The sequence below is a fragment of the Pipistrellus hanaki genome, assembly GCF_964339955.1.
Source record: "Pipistrellus hanaki genome assembly, chromosome: 5".
NCBI classification, from domain to species: domain Eukaryota; kingdom Metazoa; phylum Chordata; class Mammalia; order Chiroptera; family Vespertilionidae; genus Pipistrellus; species Pipistrellus hanaki.
Window position 1 is genome coordinate 92,735,980 of NC_140507.1, and position 8,768 is coordinate 92,744,747.

The 8,768-nt window shown below is 40.9% G+C and overlaps 1 pseudogene across 1 annotated transcript; it reads right to left on the reverse strand.

Moving 5' to 3' along the window:
- Positions 1-2,145: 2,145 nt before the first annotated feature.
- Positions 2,146-2,863, reverse strand: LOC311623733 (RNA transcription, translation and transport factor protein-like; annotated as a pseudogene). The gene has a single exon. The product of its transcript is annotated as an RNA transcription, translation and transport factor protein-like (transcript).
- Positions 2,864-8,768: the final 5,905 nt, after the last annotated feature.

Below are 8,768 nucleotides of genomic sequence, written 5' to 3' on the forward strand. Positions count from 1 at the left end.
GACTATTTTGTCCCTTCCATTCGGAAGAATGGAAGGAAAGAAATAAGTTAGGGAGGGAGGGATGAAGAAAGAGGAAAGGAGTTCAGTTACGTCCAATTCACTATCAAATTTCTGACTGGTGACCAAGGGAAACACATAATGAAATAATTGTTTTACAAAGAGAAAAGCTTTTATTATTGATTTTTAGATCAGACTCAGAGTAACGATGCTTTTTGATTCATCTCCTGATAACATTATTTCTAAGAATGCCTGGGTGCATTTAAAGAACATTGGCTTGAATGAGATTTTAGCTAGTTTATGCCCCTTTTCCTTACTCACAGCTTGACATATAGATTCATGATAATGACTCAGGCTTCTTATTCATGTTCTGCTTTTGCTAAGATGCTTACTATAAACAACAGCACTTTAAATCACAGTGGAGACCTTGGCTTTCCAAAGGCATAATATTACCTTCACTTTTTGGTTCAAATTCCATCTACATATAACGTGTTCTTATTTATGGCAGTTGAACATGATTCCCCCTTGTTGTATGCAAGTAAAATAGAATCCCTTTATTTCCATTTCCTTTTGGAAAATTTCCAGCAAATGATGGTATTGGAAGGGTGATTTGGGGCACACTATCTCATTACTACTTAATACTTTTCATTTTTAGTAGGTGCTACTAATTGCTTTGCATTAAATACTGATTTTTTTTTGTACTAAAGTAAAATATAATTTGAATATTCAAGATCATCCTTCGAGGATCAGCTAGTCATTCTAACTATGTGCCATAACAATTTTACAAAGAGCAAGTGACCTCCTGGTTCATAGGCTGATGCTCAACCACTGAGCCATGCTAGTTAGGCAAGCATCCGTTTCTTAAGAAGCACATTCACAATTCCTTCTCTTTATTAATATTGAGAATTATGCTTTGGAATGAAATTCCAAGTGAGTTTTTCATCTTAGAAAACAAATTCACTCTAGCCATCAAATTCTGAAAAAGTATTAAAAAAATACATGGACTCCAGTTGGACTCACTTCCAGGTCTTCCTCCAAGTCCTTAGGAGATGTATTGGTTAAAATGCCTTTAGTATTAAGTATTTTTTAAATATGAGCAAACAAGAAACCCCCACCTGGATTAAACAATGATGAGATATATGCTGGATGGCCTAACTGGACATTTGGAGGCAGGATGGGCTCAAGTCTGGTATTGGCCCTATTTTGTGTGATTCTTGGTTCTCTTCCTCCTTGTATTGACTTCAATCTCAGGGCTGGTGATGGAGTGGCCTTGGAGGTCTGAACCTCACACACACACAACCATATCCAGAAGAAGAGCTAGAGGGTCACTTCTGCTAGCATCTCTTGAGTAGTAGGCAGGATATTTCCCAGGAGCCCCAGCAGACTTCTCTTCCTCAGCCACTCTCTGAGGATGAGGAGCAGGATTACTAATCAGGCTCACCCCCATAAATCATGTGGATGGCACAGGAAAGGGGTGTGCAAGCACCCTAATAAAGCTGGGTTGCTAATAGGAATGACAAGGATGAATGCTGAGCAGGCATCCCCTAGAGAGGAATTTCATGCATACCTCATAATAACTGCCTTCTTTCTGAACTGGCGACATGGAAAACATCTCATAGACATTGATTAAAATCTTAGATACTGCAATATTACTCATTTTTAAAAACAGCTTTTAGAATCTTACAAACATAATATTGAGCAAAAGCAGACAGATACAAAAGAGAATGTGAACTGTATGATTCCATTCATATAAAGTTCAAAAACAGGCAACACTTTATTGTGCTAGAAATAAGGAGGCACTCTGAAGCTGGTGTTGTTCAGTTGTTGAGTGTCCACCCATGAACCAGGATTCCTGGTCAGGACACATGCCTGGGTTGCAAGCTTGATCCAGCCCATCAATGATTTTCTCTCATCATTGGTGTTTCAATCTCTCTCTCCTTCTCCCTTCCTCTCTGAGATCAATAAAAATATTTTCCCCAGCTTTCCCAAACTTTATAAAGAAAAAGCAATGATGGTAAATCTCTAGGTCATAGTCAATTTTCTGGGATTCTTCCCTTGAAAATGTGATGTTTGATTTTGAAACACATACCATGGTGGGCATGGTTCCCATCTGTCCTACATAGGTGAGAGGCTGAAATCCTAAAAGGCTCATCTTCCAACTTTCCCCAGCCTGTGGTCTGTCTTGGGGTCAGCAATAACTTCCTGAACAGCTATTATGACTTCATTAATTTTTGTCTGTAGCTCTCTGAGTTCTTCTATATGCAGCAATTGCAGAATTTGAGCTTCATTAAGAACTGCATCTCCTGTGTCAAAACCAATACTAAAGCAACAGGCAACCTCTCTTTTGCTTGATTTGTTCTAGCAACTGCATCCTGCGTCAAGTGTTCCTGGACCAAAATGCAAATTGCCTTAAGCATTACCAGGTGATCATCATGACATTGACTCTGAAGGTTAGCCAAAGCCATCACACCAGCCTTAAAATCAGGATTATTAACATACAAAATTGATCAATGGCTCTGCATTTTTAGCTGCATTGTCAGCATCTTTTGTATGATCAGATACAGAGTCCTTATATTTTTCAGCGTTATTTCCATATTCAAGTCTAATGGCTAAAGCAAGAAGCCAGTCAATTGTTTCTTGTCGATCTTGAATCTTGAAAGGACAGCTAACATCTGTGAGATACTTTTCAAAGAACTTGGGTCAGTCACTGCTGAGGATTTCTTAAATTACCTCTGTCTTCAATCCTGCAGTGTCTGATTTTCTAGTCTTCAAGCCAAACAATAAAGTTTCTAAATTCTGTTTCATCTCTGCCATTGAAGCTGGCGGGGTTGTGGTAGTCAGGGTCAGTCAGCTTGCGGTGGAACATGTCCTGGCTTCCTGCTCTGCCCCCGGGCTTCTGCCGGGGGAGGAGAGGCGAGAAGTGGCTGGCGGCCAATAAAAATAGTTTTAAAATATGCAGGCCAACTAAATAAAAATAATTACATGTGTGATGGTCATTCTATACAATAATGGTGTTTTACACTGAGAACCCTATTTTCTTTAAAGATGCTAAATACCACTGACAGAAAGGAGTGTAATGAAGAAACAGCTCTATTAGAAGATTCTCTGTAGGTATGAAGGACAATGACAGAAACAAAGCTGACCCCTAAAGCCAAGAAAATCTCCTCTGAATGATAGGGGCAAGGCCCCAGAGCAGTGAAATGGAAGTTGGGCAACCAAAATTCCCACAATTAGTTCTCCAAAGACTTACTGAATGGCCACATCGCATTAGGAACACACAGAGAAATAAGATATGGTCCTTTCATACCAAATGCAGGCTGATCTCTACCCAGGGTAATGCTGTTAATGCACAAAGGAGAGAGGGAGTGATTGTGCCCTGGTGAGGGGTGGTCTGGGGAGGTTCACAGAGCAGGTGACTTTGCACTGGGCCTAAAGGACAGAGAGGATTTCTTCAGACAGAAAAGAATGTAGGCAAATGCATTCTTGAGAGTGGAGGAGGAGGAGGATGAAGGTGAAGGCACCGGCACAAAGGCAGCTGGCACCGGTGTAGTGGTGGCAGAAGTGGGAGTGTGGTGGGGGCTTCGCTGGGTTAGTGAGAAGCAGCAGGATGGAAATGCAAAGGGCAGTGGATTTCAAGCCTGGGATGTGGTAGGCCAGATACTCTGAATGGTGCCTGTGTTCATACTGCCAACTCCTTAACAAATGTAAAATAACCTGCTTTATTTGTTTGTTTGTTTGTTTGTTTGTTTGTTTTACATATGTCCCCTCTCGCGCGCCCCCCCCCCCCATTGACCTCCTTCTGGCCTCCCCTTCCCCGGACTTGCCCTCACTCCTCCACCCCAGTGTCTTGTGACTATTGGTTGTGTTTATATGCATGCATATAAGTCCTTCCCTTGTACTTTTAACACTAACTCTGCTGGAAGAGCTGAGGATACTATTATGTTGTGAAGGTGTCAGAGTTTTGAGTTTTCTTACTTTTTTTTTCTTTCTGTTTATGAGGTCACAAAAGGGTTGTGCTATGACATTGATCACATGTACATTTAAAAAAATTATTTATTTATTGTTTAAGGCATTGTAAATAGTAGTACATATATCTCCTCTTTTCTCCCCCATTGACCTCCCCGCCTCCCCTGCCTCTCCTCCTTCACCCCCTACTTGCCCCCCTCCCTCTCCCCTCACAGTGTCTTGGGTCTATTGATTGTGCTTATATGAATTCATACAAGTCCTTCGGTTGATCTCTTACCTCCCCTCCACTCTCCCCTACATTCCCCCTGTAGATTTTTGATACCCTGTTTTTTAAAAAACTGCTACTTGTCAAGAAATCAAGACAAGTAGCCTAGGGCCGGCCATCTTACTCAAGTGCCTGGGAGGATGATGAAGGAGAAAGGGCAGGCTTGTAAGGGAACTGGCCGGCGGTGTCTCCTTGGGGATGTCACCTGGCTTCTTTACACCTCAAGCTCCCCGCAGGTGAAGTATGGTGCCAGGCCAGGCAATGGCTAGGTGCCAGCTCTAGGTTCTGACCATGCCAGCCGCTGCTCTTCCTCCCAAGCCTTCAGGCACACAGGGCATTTTCCACTCGGACTCTGTGAGCAGCCAGGGCCCTGGGAAAGATCACTTTCCTTTTCTATTCTCGTCCCCCGGAAATTTTGAGCCTAACCAAGTATTCAGGACTTTTAAACTTTCAGGTAAAAATAAAATATCAAGAATAGTCAGCAGGCTAAAAGCGGCAGAGAAAAGGCGATCGCCCTTGGATTTTTACAAATCCTAATTTTCCTCAGATAAAGTGAACAATGTAAACAGTGACTACCAGGAGAATAACAAAACACAGAGGAGAACTTTTTTCTCTATTCCATCAATACTTTTATTAGCAGCTAGCTTCAGGTATAGAAAATTGCTCAATAAATATTACTTTTGGAAATGGCAATCTCTTTGTTTAATGAATAATCTGTGTAATTATGTAAGAGTGAGTGTGATGTTAAGAAGTCATCTGTTAGTAAGAGGTTTTTAATTCAGGGAAACAACTTTCCAGTATAATGGGAACAGTGACCTAACATTTCTTTATATCAAATATGTTACTCGAATAAAGCATTCATTAGGTTATGCTATTTTTTTAATTTCAAAGAAATTATTTTTAGCTTCTACAGGAGCTGTTGAGCAGTTGTGTTTCAATAAGGAGGCTCCTGTTGTTTTTCATCATTGCTTTGCCCCCGGGGAAGAGGACTTATAAATGTTTGTATTCATTTAATCAATGAGAAAAGACACACTCACTCCTCAGCACTACCTATAGCAATCTAGCTTCAAACACGTGTACATAATTTATTAAAGAAAATAGGAATTCAGGAAGAAGGAGAGAGGGAAGGAGAAATCAATAATAAGGAAAAGTAAAATTTTCATTAGACAAATAGAATTCACAAGTGCTCTGGGGAAATATTTATCCCCACATCTTTCTCACTTATGAGGGGTGAAGAAATGCCATGAAGACCCTGTTATCACTTTGAAGTGCAGCACTTTTTAAACGTATCCTATCTAACTCCCTCTGTGGGAAATCCACATTCTCATAAAACAGCTCCGGAGGGAACCTGTAAAACTCTACATCGAACAACAGAAGCACTGGCTCAACATTTATTTGTCTCACCGACCCCATAGATAGTGTTCAGGGACATTGAAGCCCTCAGCTTCCACCGTTAGAGGGAAGAATGTGGGTTTCTTTTGGCGATGAGTAATATATTACTTTACGGTGGACTTAGCTTCTCTGAATGTCAATAATTCATTCCCAGGGGAAGAATGAACAAACAGTTAAATACCGAGGGAGCCGGCACCGGTTTGGCTCAGTGTTAGAGCGTCTGTCTGCGGACTGGGGGGTCCCGGGTTCGATTCCGGTCAAGGGCATGTGCCTTGGTTGTGGGCACATCCCCGGTGGGGGGTGTGCAGGAGGCAGATGGTCGATGATTCTCTCTCATCGACGTTTCTAGCTCTCTATCCCTCTCTCTTCCTCTCTGTGAAAAATCAATAAAAATATATTTTAAAAAAAATACCGAGGGAGAGAAACACCAAGGTCAGTGTCCTCAAGTGCAATACAGTTAGGAGCCCTGAGTCCCGCCCTCCTTGTTCCGCCCCATCCACAGCAGGTGTTGGGTTCAACGCCTTGTGCACCTCCCGGGGAAGAGTGCACCCCCTTCTCTACCTGAGAACAGGTGTCAAGAGCCCCAGAGTGAAAAGATGGGACAGTTTTCCTTCCCCACCATTTAATCCACATCAGGCAACAGGGAAGGAAGTTTTAGATGTCATATCTAAATGGAAATCTAGACAAAAGGTAGGGGTTGAAATGACCACTGCATCCTGTAAAGTTCCTCCATGTGACTAAGTGGCCTACTGTAGGGGAACGAGGGAGTTTCAGAACTGCGTGTTGCTAAATGCCACCAAAACTCAGGAACAGGATTACATACAGATGATGAAATCAGCAGTGGAACACTACAAATGGGAAAGAAAAAGGCAGGGGCTGGTTAGAGTCACAGTGTATCAGATTAACACAGGAATGTCCAGCAGAGAAGTGATTCTCCTCATAGCAATATTTCTCTATAATTTATATGTGCTCATTACCTTTCTATTCCTGGCTTGACTTGTTATTTAAACCTTATTGGTTTTTTAAACATCTTACGTATGTGTTAAATATATTTTTATTAATTTCAGAAAAGGAGAGAGAGAGAAAAAAAGAGAGAGAGGGAGAGAGAGAGAGAGAGAGAGAGAGAGAGAGAGAGAGAGAGAGAGAGAGAGAAACATCAATGATGAGAGAGAATCATTGATTGGCTGCCTCCTGCACACCCCCTACTGGGAATTGAGTCCACAACACAACCACTGAACCACATCAGTGAAGCAACATCTTACATTTTTCACCCAATTCTTCTAAAACATGACTGAAAGTTCTTTGACTACAAAGGAGAAAAAAAGTATTTTTTAAATTTTATTTTATTGTTTAAAGTATTACAAATAGTAGTACATATGTCTCCTTCCCCCCGCCCCCCCCCGCCCCCCGCCCTCCATTGACCACCAGCCTGCCTCTCCTAGCCCTGGCACATGCCCTCAACCCCACTCCCCAGTGTCTTGTGTCCATTGGTTATGCTTATATGCATACATACAAGTCCTTTAGTTGATCTCTTACTTCCACCCCAACCCTCCCTTGCCTTCTATTCGATGTTTCTTTGCCTCTGTATCTATTTTTGTTCATCAGTTTATGTTGTTCATTATGTTCCACAAATGGGTGAGATCATGTGATATTTATCTTTCACTGACTGGCTTATTTCACTTAGCATAATGCTCTCCAGTTCCATCCATGCTGTTGCAATTCCTTCCTTTTTACAGCAGTGTAGTATTCCATTGTGTAGATGTACCACAGTTTTCTAATCCACTCACCTGCTGATGGGCACTTAGGTTGTTTCCAAATCTTAGCTATTGTAAATTGTGCTGCTATGAACATAGGGGTGCATATATCCTTTCCGATTGGTGTTTCTGTTTTCTTGAGATATATTCCTAGAAGTGGGATTACTGGGTCAATGGGGGTTCCATTGTTAATTTTCTGAGAAAACTCCACACTGTTCTCCACAGTGGCTGCACCAGTCTGCATTCCCACCAGCAGTGCACGGGGGTTTCTTTTTCTCCACATCCTTGCCAGCACTTGTTGTTTGTTGATTTGTTGATGTTGGCCATTCTGACAGCTGTGAGATGGCACCTCATTGTTGTTTTGATTTGCATCTCTCAGATGATTAGTGACTTTGAACATGTTTTCATATTCCTTGGCTTTCTGTATGTCTTCTTTCGAAAAGTGTCTATTTAGGTCCTTTGCCCATTTTTTGATTCGATTGTTTATCTTTCTTTTGTTAAGTTGTATGAGTTCCTCGTAAATGTTGGAGATTAAACCCTTATCGGAGATAACATTGGCAATATGTTCTCCCATACAGTGGGCTCCCTTTTCATTTTGCTGATGGTTTCTTTTCCTGTGCAGAAGGTTTTTATTTTGATGTAGTCCCGTTTGTTTGTTTTCTCCTTAGTTTTCATTGCCCTAAGAGCTGTGCTGGTAAAGATATTGCCACAACAAATGTCTGTTATTTGCTGCCTATGGAGTCTTGTAGGATTTTTATGGTTTCCCATCTTATGTTTAAGTCCTTTATCAATTTTAAGCTTATTTTTGGGTATGGTGTAAGTTGGCGGTCTAGTTCCATTTTTTTTTTTTCAAGTATCTGTCCATTTTTCCAAACATCATTTATTGAAGAGACTGTCTTAACTCCATTATATGCTCTTGCCTCCTTTGTCAAATATTAATTGAGCATAATGGCTTGTGTTGATTTCTGGGTCTCTGTTCTGTTCTATGGTCTATATGTCTGTTCTGGTGCCAGTACCCGGCTGTTTTGAGTGTAGCTTGATATCTGGTATTGTGATCTCTCCAACTTTGTGCTTCTTTCTCAGGATTGCTGCAGCTATTTAGGGTCTATTTTTATTCTGGATGAATTTTTGGAAAGTTTGTTCTAGCTCTTTGAAGTATGCCATTGGCATTTTAATTCAATTGCATTGAATTTATAGATTGCTTGGTTAGTATGGACATTGTAATGATATCAATTCTACAAAAAACCCGCTATTTTTAAAATACCTTCTACAGTATCTTGCACCAGGTTGTGTTTAAAAAAATATTGGTTGATTTAGATAATGACACTAAACAGAAACTGTTTTTTATTTGAGCAATTCACTTTTAAATATTTTTTCTACTTATACAGGTAACA